Raw genomic sequence first — 17,124 nt, 5'->3', positions numbered from 1 at the left:
GACCAGGGCGTGGGTGACTGTCTTTCTGGTTTCGACGGGAATCCACTTGAAAATCTTGCGGATCATGCAAAGGGTAGTGTAGCAGGAAGAGGAGACTGCATTGACCTGCTGAGTCATGCTGAGTGCCGAGTCCAAGATGATTCCCAGGTTTCGTACTTGGGTGGTGGGTGTGGGTGCGGCCTCTAGGGAGGTAGGCCACTAGGAGTCGTTCCAAGCGGAGGGGTTGCTGCCGAAGATGAGGATCTCTGTTTTGTCTGTGTTTAACTTGAGGCGGCTTGATTCCATCCAGTTGGCGATGGCGTGAAGTCCAAAGTGGAGGTTGTTTCTTGCGGTTGTAGGGTCTTTCGTGACGGAGATGATCAGCTGGGTGTCATCTGCATAGGATACTAGGTTGATGTGGTGGGATTGTGCGATGTTGGCGAGAAGAGCCATGTAAACGTTGAAGAGTGTTGGCTGAGGGAGGATCCCTGGGGGACGTCACAGATGTTTTGGAGGATTCGCACAGGTAAGGCGGAAGGCAGACTCTCTGGGTTCTGCCGGAGAGGAATGAAGAGATCCAGTCGAGGGCCTTGCCGCAGATCCCGGCGTTGTGGAGGCGTGTTCGAAGGTTGTAGTGACAAACGGTGTTGAAGGCTGCGGAGAGGTCCAGGAGGATGAGCACTGCAGTTTCACCTTCATTGAGCATGGTCCTGATGTCATCTGTTACAGCAATGAGTGCAGTCTCAGTGCTGTGGTTCTTGCGAAATCCGGATTGGGAGGTATCGAGCGCTTTGCTGTCTTCCATGAAACGGGATAGTTGGCTGTTCACGATTTTTTCAATGACCTTCGCTGGGAAGGGGAGGAGGGAGATGGGTCGGTAGTTTTTGGGGTCATCCGGGACCGCCTTGGGTTTCTTCAACAGGGCGTTGACATCGGCGTGTTTCCAGCTCTCCGGGAAGGTGGCTGTCTCGAAGGAGCTGTTGATGATGGCACGACGGTGGGGGGTGATGATGTCGCTTGCCTTATTGAAGATCTGGTGTGGGCAGGTGTAGGAGGCTGGCCTGGTTTGTAGTGGGTACCTCTATTTCTAAAGACTGTCTATCCAAATCCAGCTGTTGCTTTTTAAGCTTCAGTCTGGTTTGTTCCACCCTCAACTTATTGAGTTCCCTTTCTAACAATCTGTCATCAGGGCTGGTGGGAGGGACATTTCTAGATACAGAGGTATGATGGGAATGAACAGAAGGAGACCTGTCCCTTACAGAGGGCACCCTAACAGCTTGGCTGACAGTGTAATGTGAGAGCACATCATCTGTATGATGTGACTCCACCTCAGTACCAACTATGCTAGACTGTCTAGTAATGGGCAGGCTAAGAAGTTTCTTTCCTGAATCTTTTCCTGGGGGAGTCCCTGGATCAGATTGAGAACCATTAGCTACTTTTTCAACAGATGGGGCACTTATGGCCTTATCTTGTTCTCTAAGCATGTTAATTAACAGTTCCAAGGAAGGATTCTTCCCTACACTCAAACCTCTCTCTATGCAGAGACTCCTTGCTCCTTTCCAGCTAAGGTGATCATATGCAAGTTTGGACAGATCAACATTTTGGCCTGTGCCAGACATTTTTAGAGAGAGTTAAAGTGATAGCAAAAGAGAAAAAAGTTTTCAGAACTTTTTGGAAAGACAGAAAAAAACTTTTTAAACTTTTAAGAACTTTTTGAAAGTTTAGAAGTACTTTTCAGCACTTTAGAAAAGAGTGAAAAGAGGAAATGCAAAACTTTTTAGCTATGTGTACACACACTGAACTTGTTTTGTATATTTTTCTCTTATGAAAAGTACAATGACAAGAGTGGTAAGTAGTCTCAAAGCACTTATCCCACCGCTGCACAACCAATGTAGGAGGCTGGACTGGCTTGTAGTGAGTACCAAGGGGTACTTGCACCTTGCACCAGGCCCAGTTATCCCTTATTAGTGTATAGGGTGTCTAGCAGCTTAGGCTGATAGATAATGGTAGCTTAGCAGAGCAGCTTAGGCTGAACTAGGAGACGTGTGAAGCTACTACAGTACCACAAGTGTCACTTGCACAATATCATAAGAAAACACAATACACAGTTATACTAAAAATAAAGGTACTTTATTTTTATGACAATATGCCAAAGTATCTTAGAGTGTACCCTCAGTGAGAGGATAGGAAATATACACAAGATATATGTACACAATACCAAAAATATGCAGTATAGTCTTAGAAAACAGTGAAAACAAGGTATAGTTACAATAGGATGCAATGGGGACACATAGGGATAGGGGCAATACAAACCATATACTCCAAAAGTGGAATGCGAACCACGAATGGACCCCAAACCTATGTGACCTTGTAGAGGGTCGCTGGGACTATTAGAAAATAGTGAGAGTTAGAAAATTAGCCCTCCCCAAGACCCTGAAAAGTGAGTGCAAAGTGCACTAAAGTTCCCCAAAAGACAAAGAAGTTGTGATAGAGGAATAATGCAGGAAAGACACAAACCAACAGTGCAACAACAATGGATTTCCAATCTAGGGTACCTGTGGAACAAGGGGACCAAGTCCAAAAGTCACAAGCAAGTCGGAGATGGGCATATGCCCAGGAAATGCCAGCTGTGGATGCAAAGAAGCTTCTACTGGACAGAAGAAGCTGAGGTTTCTGCAGGAACAAAAAGGGCTAGAGACTTCCCCTTTGGTGGACGGATCTCTCTCGCCGTGGAGAGTCGTGCAAAAGTGTTTTCCCGCCGAAAGAACACCAACAAGCCTTGCTAGCTGCAAATCGTGTGGTTAGCGTTTTTGGACGCTGCTGTGGCCCAGGAGGGACCAGGAGGTCGCAAATTGGACCAGGAGAGAGAGGGGACGTCGAGAAGGACAAGGAGCCCTCTCTGGAGCAGGTAGCACCCGGAGAAGTGCCAGAAACAGGCACTACAAGGATGCGTGAAATGGTGCTCACCCGAAGTTACACAAAGGAGTCCCACGTCGCCGGAGACCAACTTAGAAAGTCGTGCAATGCAGGTTAGAGTGCCGTGGACCCAGGCTTGGCTGTGCACAAAGGATTTCCGCCGGAAGTGCACAGGGGCCGGAGTAGCTGCAAAAGTCGCGGTTCCCAGCAATGCAGTCTAGCGAGGTGAGGCAAGGACTTACCTCCACCAAACTTGGACTGAAGAGTCACTGGACTGTGGGGGCCACTTGGACACAGTTGCTGGATTCGAGGGACCTCGCTCGTTGTGCTGAGAGGAGACCCAAGGGACCGGTAATGCAGCTTTTTGGTGCCTGCGGTTGCAGGGGGAAGATTCCGTCGACCCACGGGAGATTTCTTCGGAGCTTCTAGTGCAGAGAGGAGGCAGACTACCCCCACAGCATGCACCACCAGGAAAACAGTCGAGAAGGCGGCAGGATCAGCGTTACAGAGTTGCAGTAGTCGTCTTTGCTACTATGTTGCAGTTTTGCAGGCTTCCAGCGCGGTCAACAGTCGATTCCTTGGCAGAAGGTGAAGAGAGAGATGCAGAGGAACTCTGATGAGCTCTTGCATTCGTTATCTAAAGTTTCCCCAGAGACAGAGACCCTAAATAGCCAGAAAAGAGGGTTTGGCTACTTAGGAGAGAGGATAGGCTACTAACACCTGAAGGAGCCTATCAGAAGGAGTCTCTGACGTCACCCGGTGGCACTGGCCACTCAGAGCAGTCCAGTGTGCCAGCAGCACCTCTGTTTCCAAGATGGCAGAGGTCTGGAGCACACTGGAGGAGCTCTGGACACCTCCCAGGGGAGGTGCAGGTCAGGGGAGTGGTCACTCCCCTTTCCTTTGTCCAGTTTCACGCCAGAGCAGGGGCTAAGGGGTCCCTGAACCGGTGTAGACTGGCTTATGCAGAATTGGGCACATCTGTGCCCAAGAAAACATTTCCAGAGGCTGGGGGAGGCTACTCCTCCCCTGCCTTCACACCATTTTCCAAAGGGAGAGGGTGTAACACCCTCTCTCAGAGGAAGTCCTTTGTTGTGCCATCCTGGGACAAGCCTGGCTTGACCCCAGGGGGGCAGAACCCTGTCTGAGGGGTTGGCAGCAGCAGCAGCTGCAGTGAAACCCCAGAAAAGGCAGTTTGGCAGTACCAGGGTCTGTGCTACAGACCACTGGGATCATGGAATTGTACCAACAATGCCAGGATGGCATAGAGGGGGTAATTCCATGATCTTAGACATGTTACATGGCCATATTCGGAGTTACCATTGTGAAGCTACATATAGGTATTGACCTATATGTAGTGCACGCATGTAATGGTGTCCCCGCACTCACAAAGTTCAGGGAATTGGCTCTGAACAATGTGGGGGCACCTTGGCTAGTGCCAGGGTGCCCTCACACTAAGTAACTTTGCACCTAACCTTTACCAGGTAAAGGTTAGACATATAGGTGACTTATAAGTTACTTAAGTGCAGTGTAAAATGGCTGTGAAATAACGTGGACGTTATTTCACTCAGGCTGCAGTGGCAGACCTGTGTAAGAATTGTCAGAGCTCCCTATGGGTGGCAAAAGAAATGCTGCAGCCCATAGGGATCTCCTGGAACCCCAATACCCTGGGTACCTCAGTACCATTTACTAGGGAATTATAAGGGTGTTCCAGAAAGCCAATGCAAATTGGTAAAATTGGTCACTAGCCTGTGAGTGACAATTTAGAAAGAAATGAGAGAGCATAACCACTGAGGTTCTGATTAGCAGAGCCTCAGTGAGACAGTTAGTCACTACACAGGTAACACATTCAGGCACACTTATGAGCACTGGGGCCCTGGTGAACAGGGTCCCAGTGACACATACAACTAAAACAACATATATACAGTGAAAAATGGGGGTAACATGCCAGGCAAGATGGTACTTTCCTACAAATATGCCAAAAGTATCTCAGTGAGTACCCTCAGTATGAGGATAGCAAATATACACAAGATATATGTACACAATACCAAAGTTATGCAGTAATAGCAATATAAAGCAATGCAAGCACTGTACAGTCACAATGGATTGCAATGAGAGCACATAGGTATAGGGGCAACACAAACCATATACTCCAAAAGTGGAATGCGAATAACGTATGGACCCCAAACCTATGTGAGCTTGTAGAGGGTCGCTGGGACTGTAAGAAAACAGTGAGGGTTAGAAAAATAGCCCACCCCAAGACCCTGAAAAGTAGGTGTAAAGTGCATCTAAGTTCCCCAGAGAACACAGAAGTCGTGATAGGGGAATTCTGCAAGGAAGACCAACACCAGCAATGCAACAACAATGGATTTCCAGACGAGAGTGCCTGTGGAACAAGGGGACCAAGTCCAAGAGTCACACTCAAGTCGTGAGTGGGCAGATGCCCAAGAAATGCCAGCTGAGGGTGCAAAGAAGCTGCCACCGGATGGTAGAAGCTGTGGATTCTGCAAGAACAAAGAGGACTAGGAACTTCCCCTTTGGAGGATGGATGCCCCACGTCGTGTAGAAGCTTGCAAAGGTGTTTTCGTGCAGAAAGACCGCAAACAAGCCTTGCTAGCTGCAAGGGTCGCAGTTAGGGTTTTTGGATGCTGCTGTGGCCCAGGAGGGACCAGAATGTCGCCAATTGCGTGAGGAGACAGAGGGGGCGCCCAGCAAGACAAGGAGCCCACTCAGAAGCAAGCAGCACCCGCAGAAGTGCCGGAACAGGCACTACAAAGAAGAGTGAACCGGAGCTCATCCGAAGTCACAAAGGAAGGTCCCACGACGCCGGAAGACAACTCAGGAGGTCGTGCACTGCAGGTTAGAGTGTCGGGGACCCAGGCTTGGCTGTGCACAAAGGAAATCCTGGAAGAGTGCACAGAAGCCAGAGCAGCTGCAAATCACGCGGTACCCAGCAATGCAGTCTGGAGTGGGGAGGCAAGGACTTACCTCCACCAAACTTGGACTGAAGAGTCACTGGACTGCGGGAGTCACTTGGACAGAGGTGCTGAGTTCCAGGGACCACGCTCGTCGTGCTGAGAGGGGACCCAGAGGACCAGTGATGCAGTCTTTTGGTGCCTGCGGTTGCAGGGGGAAGATTCCGTCGACCCACGGGAGATTTCTTCGGAGCTTCTAGTGCAGAGAGGAGGCAGACTACCCCCACAGCATGCACCACCAGGAAAACAGTCGAGAAGGCCGCAGGATCAGCGATACAAGGTTGCAGTAGTCGTCTTTGCTACTTTGTTGCAGTTTTGCAGGCGTCCAGAGCAGTCAGCGGTCGATTCCTTGGCAGAAGGTGAAGAGAGAGATGCAGAGGAACTCTGATGAGCTCTTGCATTCGTTATCTAAAGAATTCCCCAAAGCAGAGACCCTAAATAGCCAGAAAAGGAGGCTTGGCTACCTAGGAAGGAGGATAGGCTAGCAACACAGGTAAGAGCCTATCAGAAGGAGCCTCTGACGTCACCTGCTGGCCCTGGCCACTCAGAGCAGTCCAGTGTGCCAGCAGCACCTCTGTTTCCAAGATGGCAGAGGTCTGGAGCACACTGGAGGAGCTCTGGGCACCTCCCAGGGGAGGTGCAGGTCAGGGGAGTGGTCACTCCCCTTTCCTTTGTCCAGTTTCGCACCAGAGCAGGGCTGGGGGATCCCTGAACCAGTGTAGACTGGCTTACGCAGAGATGGGCACCATCTGTGCCCATCAAAGCATTTCCAGAGGCTGGGGGAGGCTACTCCTCCCCAGCCCTGACACCTTTTTCCAAAGGGAGAGGGTGTAACACCCTCTCTCTGAGGAAGTCCTTTGTTCTGCCTTCCTGGGCCAAGCCTGGCTGGACCCCAGGAGGGCAGAAACCTGTCTGAGGGGTTGGCAGCAGCAGCAGCAGCTGCAGTGAAACCCCGGGAAAGGTAGTTTGGCAGTACCAGGGTCTGTGCTACAGACCACTGGGATCATGGAATTGTACCAACAATGCCAGGATGGCATAGAGGGGGTAATTCCATGATCTTAGACATGTTACATGGCCATATTCGGAGTTACCATTGTGACGCTATATATATGTCGTGACATATGTATAGTGCACGTGTGTAATGGTGTCCCCGCACTCACAAAGTCCGGGGAATTTGCCCTGAACAATGTGGGGGCACCTTGGCTAGTGCCAGGGTGCCCACACACTAAGTAACTTAGCACCCAACCTTTACCAGGTAAAGGTTAGACATATAGGTGACTCATAAGTTACTTAAGTGCAGTGGTAAATGGCTGTGAAATAACGTGGACGTTATTTCACTCAGACTGCAATGACAGGTCTGTGTAAGAATTGTTAGAGCTCCCTATGGGTGGCAAAAGAAATGCTGCAGCCCATAGGGATCTCCTGGAACCCCAATACCCTGGGTACCTCAGTACCATATACTAGGGAATTATAAGGGTGTTCCAGTATGCCAATGTAAATTGGTGAAATTGGTCAGTAGCCTGTTAGTGACAATTTGTAAAGAGAGAGCATAACCACTGAGGTTCTGGTTAGCAGAGCCTCAGTGAGACAGTTAGGCATCACACAGGGAACACATACATATAGGTCACAAACTTATGAGCACTGGGGTCCTGACTAGCAGTGAAACCCCGGGAAAGGTAGTTTGGCAGTACCCGGGTCTGTGCTAGAGACTCGGGGGATCATGGAATTGTCTCCCCAATACCAGAATGGCATTGGGGTGACAATTCCATGATCTTAGACATGTTACATGGCCATGTTCGGAGTTACCATTGTGACGCTATACATATGTCGTGACATATGTATAGTGCACGTGTGTAATGGTGTCCCCGCACTCACAAAGTCCGGGGAATTTGCCCTTAACAATGTGGGGGCACCTTGGCTAGTGCCAGGGTGCCCACACACTAAGTAACTTAGCACCCAACCTTTACCAGGTAAAGGTTAGACATATAGGTGACTTATAAGTTACTTAAGTGCAGTGGTAAATGGCTGTGAAATAACGTGGACGTTATTTTACTCAGGCTGCAGTGGCAGGCCTGTGTAAGAATTGTCAGAGCTCCCTATGGGTGGCAAAAGAAATGCTGCAGCCCATGGGGATCTCCTGGAACCCTAATACCCTGGGTACCTCAGTACCATATACTAGAGAATTATAAGGGTGTTCCAGTATGCCAATGTAAATTGGTGAAATTGGTCACTAGCCTGTTAGTGACAATTTGTAAAGAGAGAGCATAACCACTGAGGTTCTGGTTAGCAGAGCCTCAGTGAGACAGTTAGGCATCACACAGGGAACACATACATATAGGTCACAAACTTATGAGCACTGGGGTCCTGACTAGCAGGGTCCCAGTGACACATAACAAACATACTGGAAACATAGGGTTTTCACTATGAGCACTGGGCCCTGGCTAGCAGGATCCCAGTGAGACAGTGAAAACACCCTGACATACACTCACAAACAGGCCAAAAGTGGGGGGAACAAAGGCTAAAAAGAGGCTACTTTCTCACAGCAGGGGTCCGAGGGGGAGCCGGAGTGGATGGAGGCCATGGTGTTGATGGTGTCTTCATTGTTGACGTGGGTCTAGGAGCATAGAGATTTGATGTTGCTTGGTGCGTCGGGTTCGTGGCTGTCTGTGGTTGTCTGGTTGGTGTGGGGTTTGAAGCTGTTGTAGATGTCTTCGATCTTTCGACGGAATTAAGTGACGAGGGAGTTGCAGAGCTCCTGTGATGGCGGGGGTTCGTAGGAGCAGGGCCTGGGGTTGGAGAGTTCTTTGATGATGCCGAAGAGCTCTCTGTTGTTGTGAGCGTTGGTGTCTAGGCAGCTTTTGTAGTAGGTTCTTTGGGTGGTGCGGATCAGCTGGTGATGTTTGTGGATGGCAGCCTTAAGGGCGATGTGGTTGGGTTCGGTAGGTACAAGGCGCCAGGTCTTCTCCATTCTTTGGCATTCCCGTTTGGAGGCCTGTAGGTCGGGGTGAACCAGCTGGCCTTGGCTCTGTGGTGGATGTCCGAGGGTTGTTTGAGCGGCGCAAGGGTGTTCGCGCAGTTGTCTATCCATTCATGCAGGTTGGTGGTGGCTGTGTTGGGGTCCCGGGTCCTAGGAGGAGGAGCCTGGGCGAGGGTGGAGATCAGCTGTTCTGTCAAGATTCTGTTCCAATAGTGGCGGGGGTTGAGTGGTGAGGTGGTGAGTGACCGGCTTCTGGAAGGAGAAATGGCTGCAGCGATGGTCGGTCCAGTGGAGTTCGGTGGTGTGGCTGAAGGAGATGTGGTTGCTGGCTGAGAAGATGGGGTCGAGTGTGTTTCCTGCGGCGTGGGTGGGCGACGTGATGAGTTGCTTGAGGCCAAGGTTGGCGAGGTTGTCGAATAGGTTGGCGGTGTTGATATCGTTGTTTTTTTCTAGGTGGAAGTTCAGGTCTATTTACACGTCTCTCATCTCATTTCCAACCTTCCATCTGGCTCTGTTTCCTTACTCCTTTTGAGATCTTTACATTGGCTGTCTGTTTAGAAAAGTATTATTTAAAAAATGTATTGTCTTACTCATAAATGATGGAGGAAGACCCCAGATACCTGAAAGCGAAGCTCAAATACTATCATCCAGTCAGATGTCTGAGATCCAGTGACAAAACATTAGTCATTGTTCCACGTGCTAAAAGGTCCCGACCAGGCGGCAGGTCTTTTTTGTACCTGTCCCCGTTCTAATAGAATGAGTTGCCTCAGCACATCCGAAAGTGTACAGATTATCTTAAATTTAGGAAACTGCTCAAGACAGTGTTGTTCTTCCCTATGCCTGCATCCTGCCCTAGTGGTGAGATATGCCTCCTGGGGTGATTTGAGCATGATATCAAATAGATTTAACAAGTGTACATTTGCAGCTTGTTATAGACTTACATGTCTACACCCCCTTAAGTCAGGCACCAGAGCCTCCCATAATAGGAACCAGGAGTATACAATTACTGCTAGCATCTTTTCACACATAGGGGGAGATCTCCACCAGCAAGGCAGCAATCTTCCAATTGGTAAGATAGGGAACATTTTAATACTTAAAAAACTAATTGAAATATTTTAGTGTATGATGTAAATTCACCCTACGTCATCGATGGATATCTTTCATCTCCCCCCGAAGACTGAAATTGAACTAAAGATGTTGGAAGAGGTGGACATCGTTGAAAAAGTAGAGGGCCGTACTCCGTGGGTGTCTCCAATAGTGGTGGTGCACAAGCCCAAGCAACCGGAAGAACTCTGAATCTGTGAGGTTATGTGGCTCCCTAACATGGAGATTCATTGAGAGAGGCACCTGACACTGACTGTGGATTACAGCGTCGCTGAAGTGAATGGCTCCAAGTGATTTTCTAAGGTGGACTTCTGGGCTCCTGCCAATTGATACTGCCACTGGAATCAAGAGCCATCACCATGTTCTCCTCCCATGTGGGCATGAGACGATACAATTGCCTCAGTTTGGAGTATCAAGTGCTGCAGAGGTGTTCCAAGACACGATCCGAGGAGTGCTGGCAGGACTTCCTGGCATCCCAAACGTCTGCAATTACATTTTAAACCATTCTCCAACTCTGGAAGAGCATGTTGAGCTGTTACGACCAATCTTTCAGTGCCTCTCTGAGAATGGACTCACCATCCACAAGGAAAATTGTGCATTTCTCCAAAAGGAAGTCAGTTTCTTCAGGTACAAGTTCTGAGAACATTGAGTCATGCTTGACCCTGCCAAGGTCCAAGACAATTGCTCTGCTCCTGTCCCAGCCAGAGTCCTCGTAGTGCGGTGTTTTCTGTGGATGGTGAAGTACTGTGGCCATTTCATTTCCAATCTCACCTCATTCATAGCCCCTCTCCATAAAATGACCAAATCCAATGCCATCTGGGGAATGGGGCCCCTCACAAGACAAGGCTTTCCAAGAAACCAAAGATGCATTATCAGAGAGCACAATGCTAGCTTACTTCAATCCACACCTTGAATCAGAACTATTGGTGGACAGAAGCCATACTGTCCTTGGGGCTGAGCTATCCAGGAATCAGAGCAACTGTGAATGGGCCCCAGTAGCATATGCCAGTCGTGCTTTAACTGAAACTGAACAGCGATACTCCCACATCGAGGAGGCCATCGCAATTCACTGGGGGTGTCGGCATTTCCATCTCTATCTCTATGGACACCCATTCACAGTCCATACGGATCATAAACTGCTCATTCCTCTCTTCACCGGATCCTCCTCCAAACCACCTCCAAGGATTGAAAAATGAATCTTCCAACTTCAGGAATACCGCTTCTCCATATTCTACAGACCAGAAACTCAGAACCCAGCAGACTATCTCTCCCAGCATGAGAGACCTGCCACCAGATGGGAGGACTTAGAAGCAGAGGAGGTAGAAGAGTACATGAAGATGGTGGTCGAAAGGTTGAGACCCTTACCCATATCACTCTCCGACATCCATTTGGTGATTACGGTTCTATCATCTGGCAACTGAGACCAAGTCACCCGCAATCTGTCCCGTTGAACAACAGAAGAAGGACAGGCCCTTAAGTCTTCACGGCACGTCGTGATGAGCTAGCTGTGTCCCCAGGGAGGGAGGTGCCTGCTGTGAGTACCTCATCTAGTAATCTTGAGGAAGCTTCAACAACCAACACGTGGTGGATCTGGCTCACTATGTACATCAAGGCGTTAAGACAAAATCTAGGTTGCGGTGCAAAATATGGTTCCCAGACCTTGACAGTTTAGTGGAACAGACTGTCAGCCAATGCTTCATGTGCCAAGCGGCCAGTCCAGTGAAGTCACCAGCACCCATCATTACAGTGTCTGTTTCTCCTTTTTCCTGGTATCAGGCAAGTGGAGACTTTGGCAGTCTCCCAGATGGCCGGCATATGCTGGTAGTAACTGATAACTTTTCAAAATATCCCTGAGTGGAAATTGTGGAATCAGTAACTGCCAGTCCAACAATGCCTCACCTTGAAAAGATTATGGTAACTCATGGTCTTCTACGAGAACTCCGTACAGATAATGGACCCTCTTTCTCCAGCCAGGAGTTGGCAGAGTATTTGAAGATGAGAGACATTTGACAAAGGAGAATCACACTCAGATCGCGACAGGTGAATGGAGAAGTGGAGAGTTTTATGAGAACTTTAAACAGAACACTTTGCATCACATTAGCAGAAGGAAAGAATGTGGAACGTGCTCTGTATTTGTTCCTCAGGAAGTTTGGGCTAACCCCCCACACTACCATAGGAGTCATCCCCAGTGCATTATGCTTCAGTCGAGTAGTGAACGACACCATCCTTCATGTGGAGCCCCCTTCGCTCGCCCAAGACAAGGTGTCAGATGCCCCACGACAGCGGATGGTCCATAATGACAATGGTGGTCATTACAACCCAACAGGCCGGCGGTAAAAAAAAATGGAATTACGACCGTGGCGAAAACCGGCAACATAGACAGCCATTTTAACACTCTGACCTCCATGGCGGTACAAACAAACACAGCGGCGGTCACCGCCAACAGACAGGCGGAGGACAATGTACCGCCCACAGAATTACAACCCACCAATCCACCACCTTTTCCGGGGCAGATTCACCGTAAACAAAAACACGCCGGAAACAGGACTTCGAAGGGAAAACGCTCACCTCTGAATACCCCACGAGGAACCAGGATGCCATGGAACCAGAGCTCCAGATTTTTCCAGCCTTTATCTTCCTGCTCCTCTACCAGGAGCACGAACGCCGGCGGCGAAGACCACAGTGAGTACTGCACCTACGACACAGGGGAGGGGGGAGGGAAAAAACAGTGACACACACACGCAACACCCCCACCCTCATCCACTACAACACACACGCTAATACATCATGATCATCATGATACATCACAGTTACAGCCCCCAAACCCCCTGGAAGAATGCAAGGACAAAAGGAAATGAGTCGAAAAATTGTGATATATTCAATTCCATACATCCAAAATATTTACAAATCTATTCATTTATACTATAAACAATTAAATACACCAAGAAAACAAGTCCAAGGGAGTCCACCATCATAGTCCGTGGATCACTGGGCCCAAAAGGCATGGACGAGGCCCACACAAGATACCCGAACAAGACGGAGAGAACACTGCAGGGGCATCAGATAGAAATAAAACAGGCACCTCAGGGGGAAGGGAAAGGGTGGGCACCTCAGCCAGTTGAGTGCACGACGCCAAATCCACAAGGGGGTCCCATGTCCACTGTTCAATCCTAGGGAGTGCAAAGCCAGAGTCTCTCAAGTCTCTACAGTGGTTGGTCTTCCCACTGCCATATCCTGGGAAGTGCAAAGCCACAGTCTGTCAAGTCTCTACAGTGGGTGGGTTGCCCACTGTTCAATCCTGGGGAGTGCAAAGCCACAGTCTCTCAAGTAGATGTCAATCTCCACTGGTTCTGGAGGGGGCCTTGTGCCCAGAGTACTTCATCCTGCCAAGGACTGAGGTAGTGGATAACAGTCTCCATTGGTTCTGGAGGGGTCTTTGTGCCCAGAGTGCTTCATCCTGCCAAGGACTGAGGTAGTGGATAACAGTCTCCACTGGTTCTGGAGGAGGCTTTGTGCCCAGAGTGCTTCATCCTGCTCGTGGCGGCCTCAGTAGCGTCAGAGCTTTTGGCGCTCATGGGCCTGCGGTGCTTGTGGCGGCGGTGTCCTTGGCAGCGGTGCTTGTGGTGGCGGTGGCCTTGGCAGCGGTGCTTGTAGCGGCGGTGTCCTAGGCAGCGGTTCAGCTGCTGGCGGTCCTGTCTGTGGCAGTGAGGCTGCTGGTGGTCACCTCCTGGGCAGCGGGGCTGCTGCTGGCGGTCCTGTCTGGGGCAGTGTGGCTGCTGGCGGTCGCCTCCTGGGCAGCGGGGCTGCTGCTGGCGGTCCTGTCTGGGGCAGTGGGGCTGCTGGCGGTCGCCTCCTGGGCAGCTGGGCTGCTGCTGGCGGTCCTGTCTGGGGCAGTGTGGCTGCTGGCGGTCGCCTCCTGGGCAGCGGGGCTGCTGCTGGCAGTCCTGTTTGGGGCAGTGTGGCTGCTGGCGGTCGCCTCCTGGGCAACGGGGCTGCTGCTGGCGGTCCTGTCTGGGGCAGTGTGGCTGCTGGCGGTCGCCTCCTGGGCAGCGGGGCTGATGGCGGTCTTCCCAGACTTGCCGGTTTTCTTGTGCCCCTTCCCCACCTTGGAAGGTGTCGCAGCTGACTCCACAATCCCAACTGTACCCTTGGGAGCGGCTTTGGTGGCTGGTGTCTTTCCCCTCTCCCGCCGGGCACTGGCCAACTTTTGATGCTTGACAGGTGGGGGACTGTCCGTGCTGTGGCTCCTTGCTACACTGCCTGCCCTGCTGTCTGGTGCACTCCATAATCCCGTGACTACTGGCACCACTGATCCCGCCGATGTTGTGGCTGAGGTGCTAGGTTGGGACCTGGAGAGTCGAGCCATAGGAGACTGACGGGGTTGGGGAGGTGAGGGAAAGAGGTCAAGGGTGGCCAGGATAAGTTTCTTAGGAACACTGGGACGGGTAGATGGAGGTGGTTTGGGAGTGGAGGAAGAGGTAGTGGTCGTAGGAGGTGTACGTTTGCTGACTTTGGGTGAAGGTGCATGGGCTGGAGGCTGTCGTGAGGTGGATGGCTGTTGGGTGGGTGTGTGGCTGTGTTTGTGTACCTTGGGAGGTGGCCTCACAGACACACTGCGAGAGGACACAGGGGATGTGTGAATGGTAGTGGGGGTGGTGACTGCACATGAGCGGGGTGTGGTGGTGGGTGTGCTGGTGATGGACGTAGTGGCTGAAGATGTAGTGCATGCAGGTGTGAGTGGAGAAGAGACAGGGAGGGATGAGGGAGACGAGGAGGAGGGGGACACAGTGGAGGCAGTGGATGTTGGTATGTCTGCATGTGTCTGATGCTTGCGTGAGTGACTGTGGGATGTGTGGTGCTTATGTTTGCCTGAGATTCCTTTGTGTGTTGAGGTGTGTGCATGCTGGTCTGATGGTGTGCTTGGGATAGGCTGAGGTACAGGTGTGTGGGTCTGGGTGGAGGAAGTTGGAGGGGGGGAGGCTAGAGACAGGGACAATGGCTGCCATCAGTGCTGAGGCCAGAGTCTGAAAAGCTCGCTGAAGGGCTGCCTGACCAGAATTAATGCCCTCCAGGAATGCATTGGTTTGTTACAACTGCCTCTCTACACCCTGGATGGCATTCAAAATGGTAGACTGCCCAAGAGAGAGGGACCTGAGGAGGTCAATGGCCTCCTCACTGAGGGCAGCAGGGGTGACAGGGGCAGGGGCTGAGGTGCCTGGGGCGAAGGTGATGCCCACCCTCCTGTGTGAGCGGGCACGGGGCAAAGGCTGAGGGGCTTCTGGGAGGGCAGTGCTGGAGGGGTGGTGGCGGGTATACCTGCAGATGCGGGGGGCACAGATGGGCCCGACACTGCAAGGGAGCTCCCATCAGAGGAGGTGTCCCCGCCGTGGAGCTCCCCTCGCCCTCCGTCCCACTGGTGAATTCGGAGTCCGTAGTCTTGCCCTCCAGGGCCATGTGGGATGCAGCACCCTCCTGTGGAGAAGTGTGGCTCAATGGTTAGAGTGGCAGACCCTGATGCAGAAATCTGGCCCGGGACCAGGGTTCAATTCCCGCCTTAGCGGGTCTTGGGCTCAATTTCCTCAGACCTGATAATTCTCGCATCGTGCCTAATCTAATTCATGGGTCCCACTCTGTAACTCTGGGCAATAGCTTGCTTAATCTCCACAACAGCCCCAACAGCGCTGGGATGCCTGGCTTCACCTTGGGGGTTGCCCAGGAGTGGGCACCTCACAGGGAAAAGCCAGGAGGGGTTCCACAGCTGTATGCGTACAGCGCCTTGAGACCCTAATGGGTGAGTAGTGCGCTATACAAGTACAAAGTTTACAGTTCCTGCTCCGGTGCCAGTGCTCCTCCGCCTGATGATGCAAATGCACACAAGTACAGGGAGACCACAAAAAGGGGGGGGGAGACAGAAATGTTGAGTGCATGCAATACCACTACCGTTGGCGGACACGACAGACGCAGAAGCCCCCTGCACTACACCGCGCAATAGGGGTCCACTATTCAATCCCTGCGACATGGCTTACAAGGCTATGGACGATTTCTGCACACATGGATGTCACAGGAGCCTGACTAGGTGTAGTTGACACTGTGCCCAGGTGGGGTGGGGTGCCACAGGGCTGCCTGAAAAAGGGGACTTAACTAGCAAACTCACCCTGGCCTAGGGGAACCCACAGCCCACCTCCCCCACCCAGACACCTACAATGCGTGCTGAATCAGCTGAATGAGAGTGTACTCACCCCCTTGTTGCTGCTGTGATGCCCTGAAGCGCCCATCCAACTCCGGGTACGCCACCGCCAGGATCCTGAACAACAGGGGGGTCATGGTGCGACGGGCACCCCTCCCACGTTGGGAGGCCATCCCCAGCTGGGCCTCCGCCATCTTCTTGCTCCAGCGGCGAATGTCCTCCCATCTTTTCTGGCAGTGGGCGCTCCGTCTGTGGTAGACCCCCAGGGTCCGGACGTCCTTGGTGACGGCATGCCAAATATCCTTCTTCTGGTGGGCGCTGACCTACAGGAATTGTACAGGGGAAAAAGAGACGTTATTATCAACTGCACCGTCACAGTCATCGGTCCGCATCCCTACCCTTGCCATGTGGCACATGCACTCACCGTCGTTTCATGCACGCCTCACTCTCCCCCCCCCCCTCTATCTTTAATCCACACCACTCCACACAGGCATTGCCCATACAGCATTCTCCCAGTGTACTTACCTGTTTGTCTGGAGGAACGTAGAGTAGCGTGTACTGGGGGAGGACCCCATCCACGAGTTTCTCTAACTCCTCCGTGCTGAAGGCAGGGGCCCTTTCCCCAGACAAACGAGCCATTGTCTCTTCCAGACTGATGTCACAGCAGCACTTGCAGTGTAGGTCCTCTCCTGTCGAAGATCAGGAATCGAGTGATTGAACAGATAGAAAATGGCGGTCACGTCCGCGGCGGTGTGTACCGTCACCCCCGGCGTACGTCGTCATTGGCTCCTGGGACCCATAGGGTCCAATGTTAACCAATGCAGAATTGCGCCGCGGTCTTCGACCGGCTACTGCAATGGTGTACAACGCCAGTGCAGTTACCTCATATCCCATTGTCCCACTTTACAGGTCAGGCAGCCGCCATTTCAGGGGCCCACATGGCTTTATTTTTAACTGCGTCACACATACCTAGGCCTTGGCTAAACACT

General features: G+C 51.5%; 1 protein-coding gene across 1 annotated transcript in view; it reads left to right on the top strand.

Annotated features, from left to right (window-relative positions):
- The window catches only part of F8 (coagulation factor VIII), a 463,887-nt gene that overhangs the window by 110,613 nt on the left and 336,150 nt on the right, over positions 1-17,124 (top strand). The window lies entirely within an intron of this gene.

Source organism: Pleurodeles waltl, chromosome 10 (genome assembly GCF_031143425.1).
Source record: "Pleurodeles waltl isolate 20211129_DDA chromosome 10, aPleWal1.hap1.20221129, whole genome shotgun sequence".
In the NCBI taxonomy this organism is placed as follows: Eukaryota; Metazoa; Chordata; class Amphibia; order Caudata; family Salamandridae; genus Pleurodeles; species Pleurodeles waltl.
This window is presented reverse-complemented; position numbering and strand designations above follow the sequence as displayed.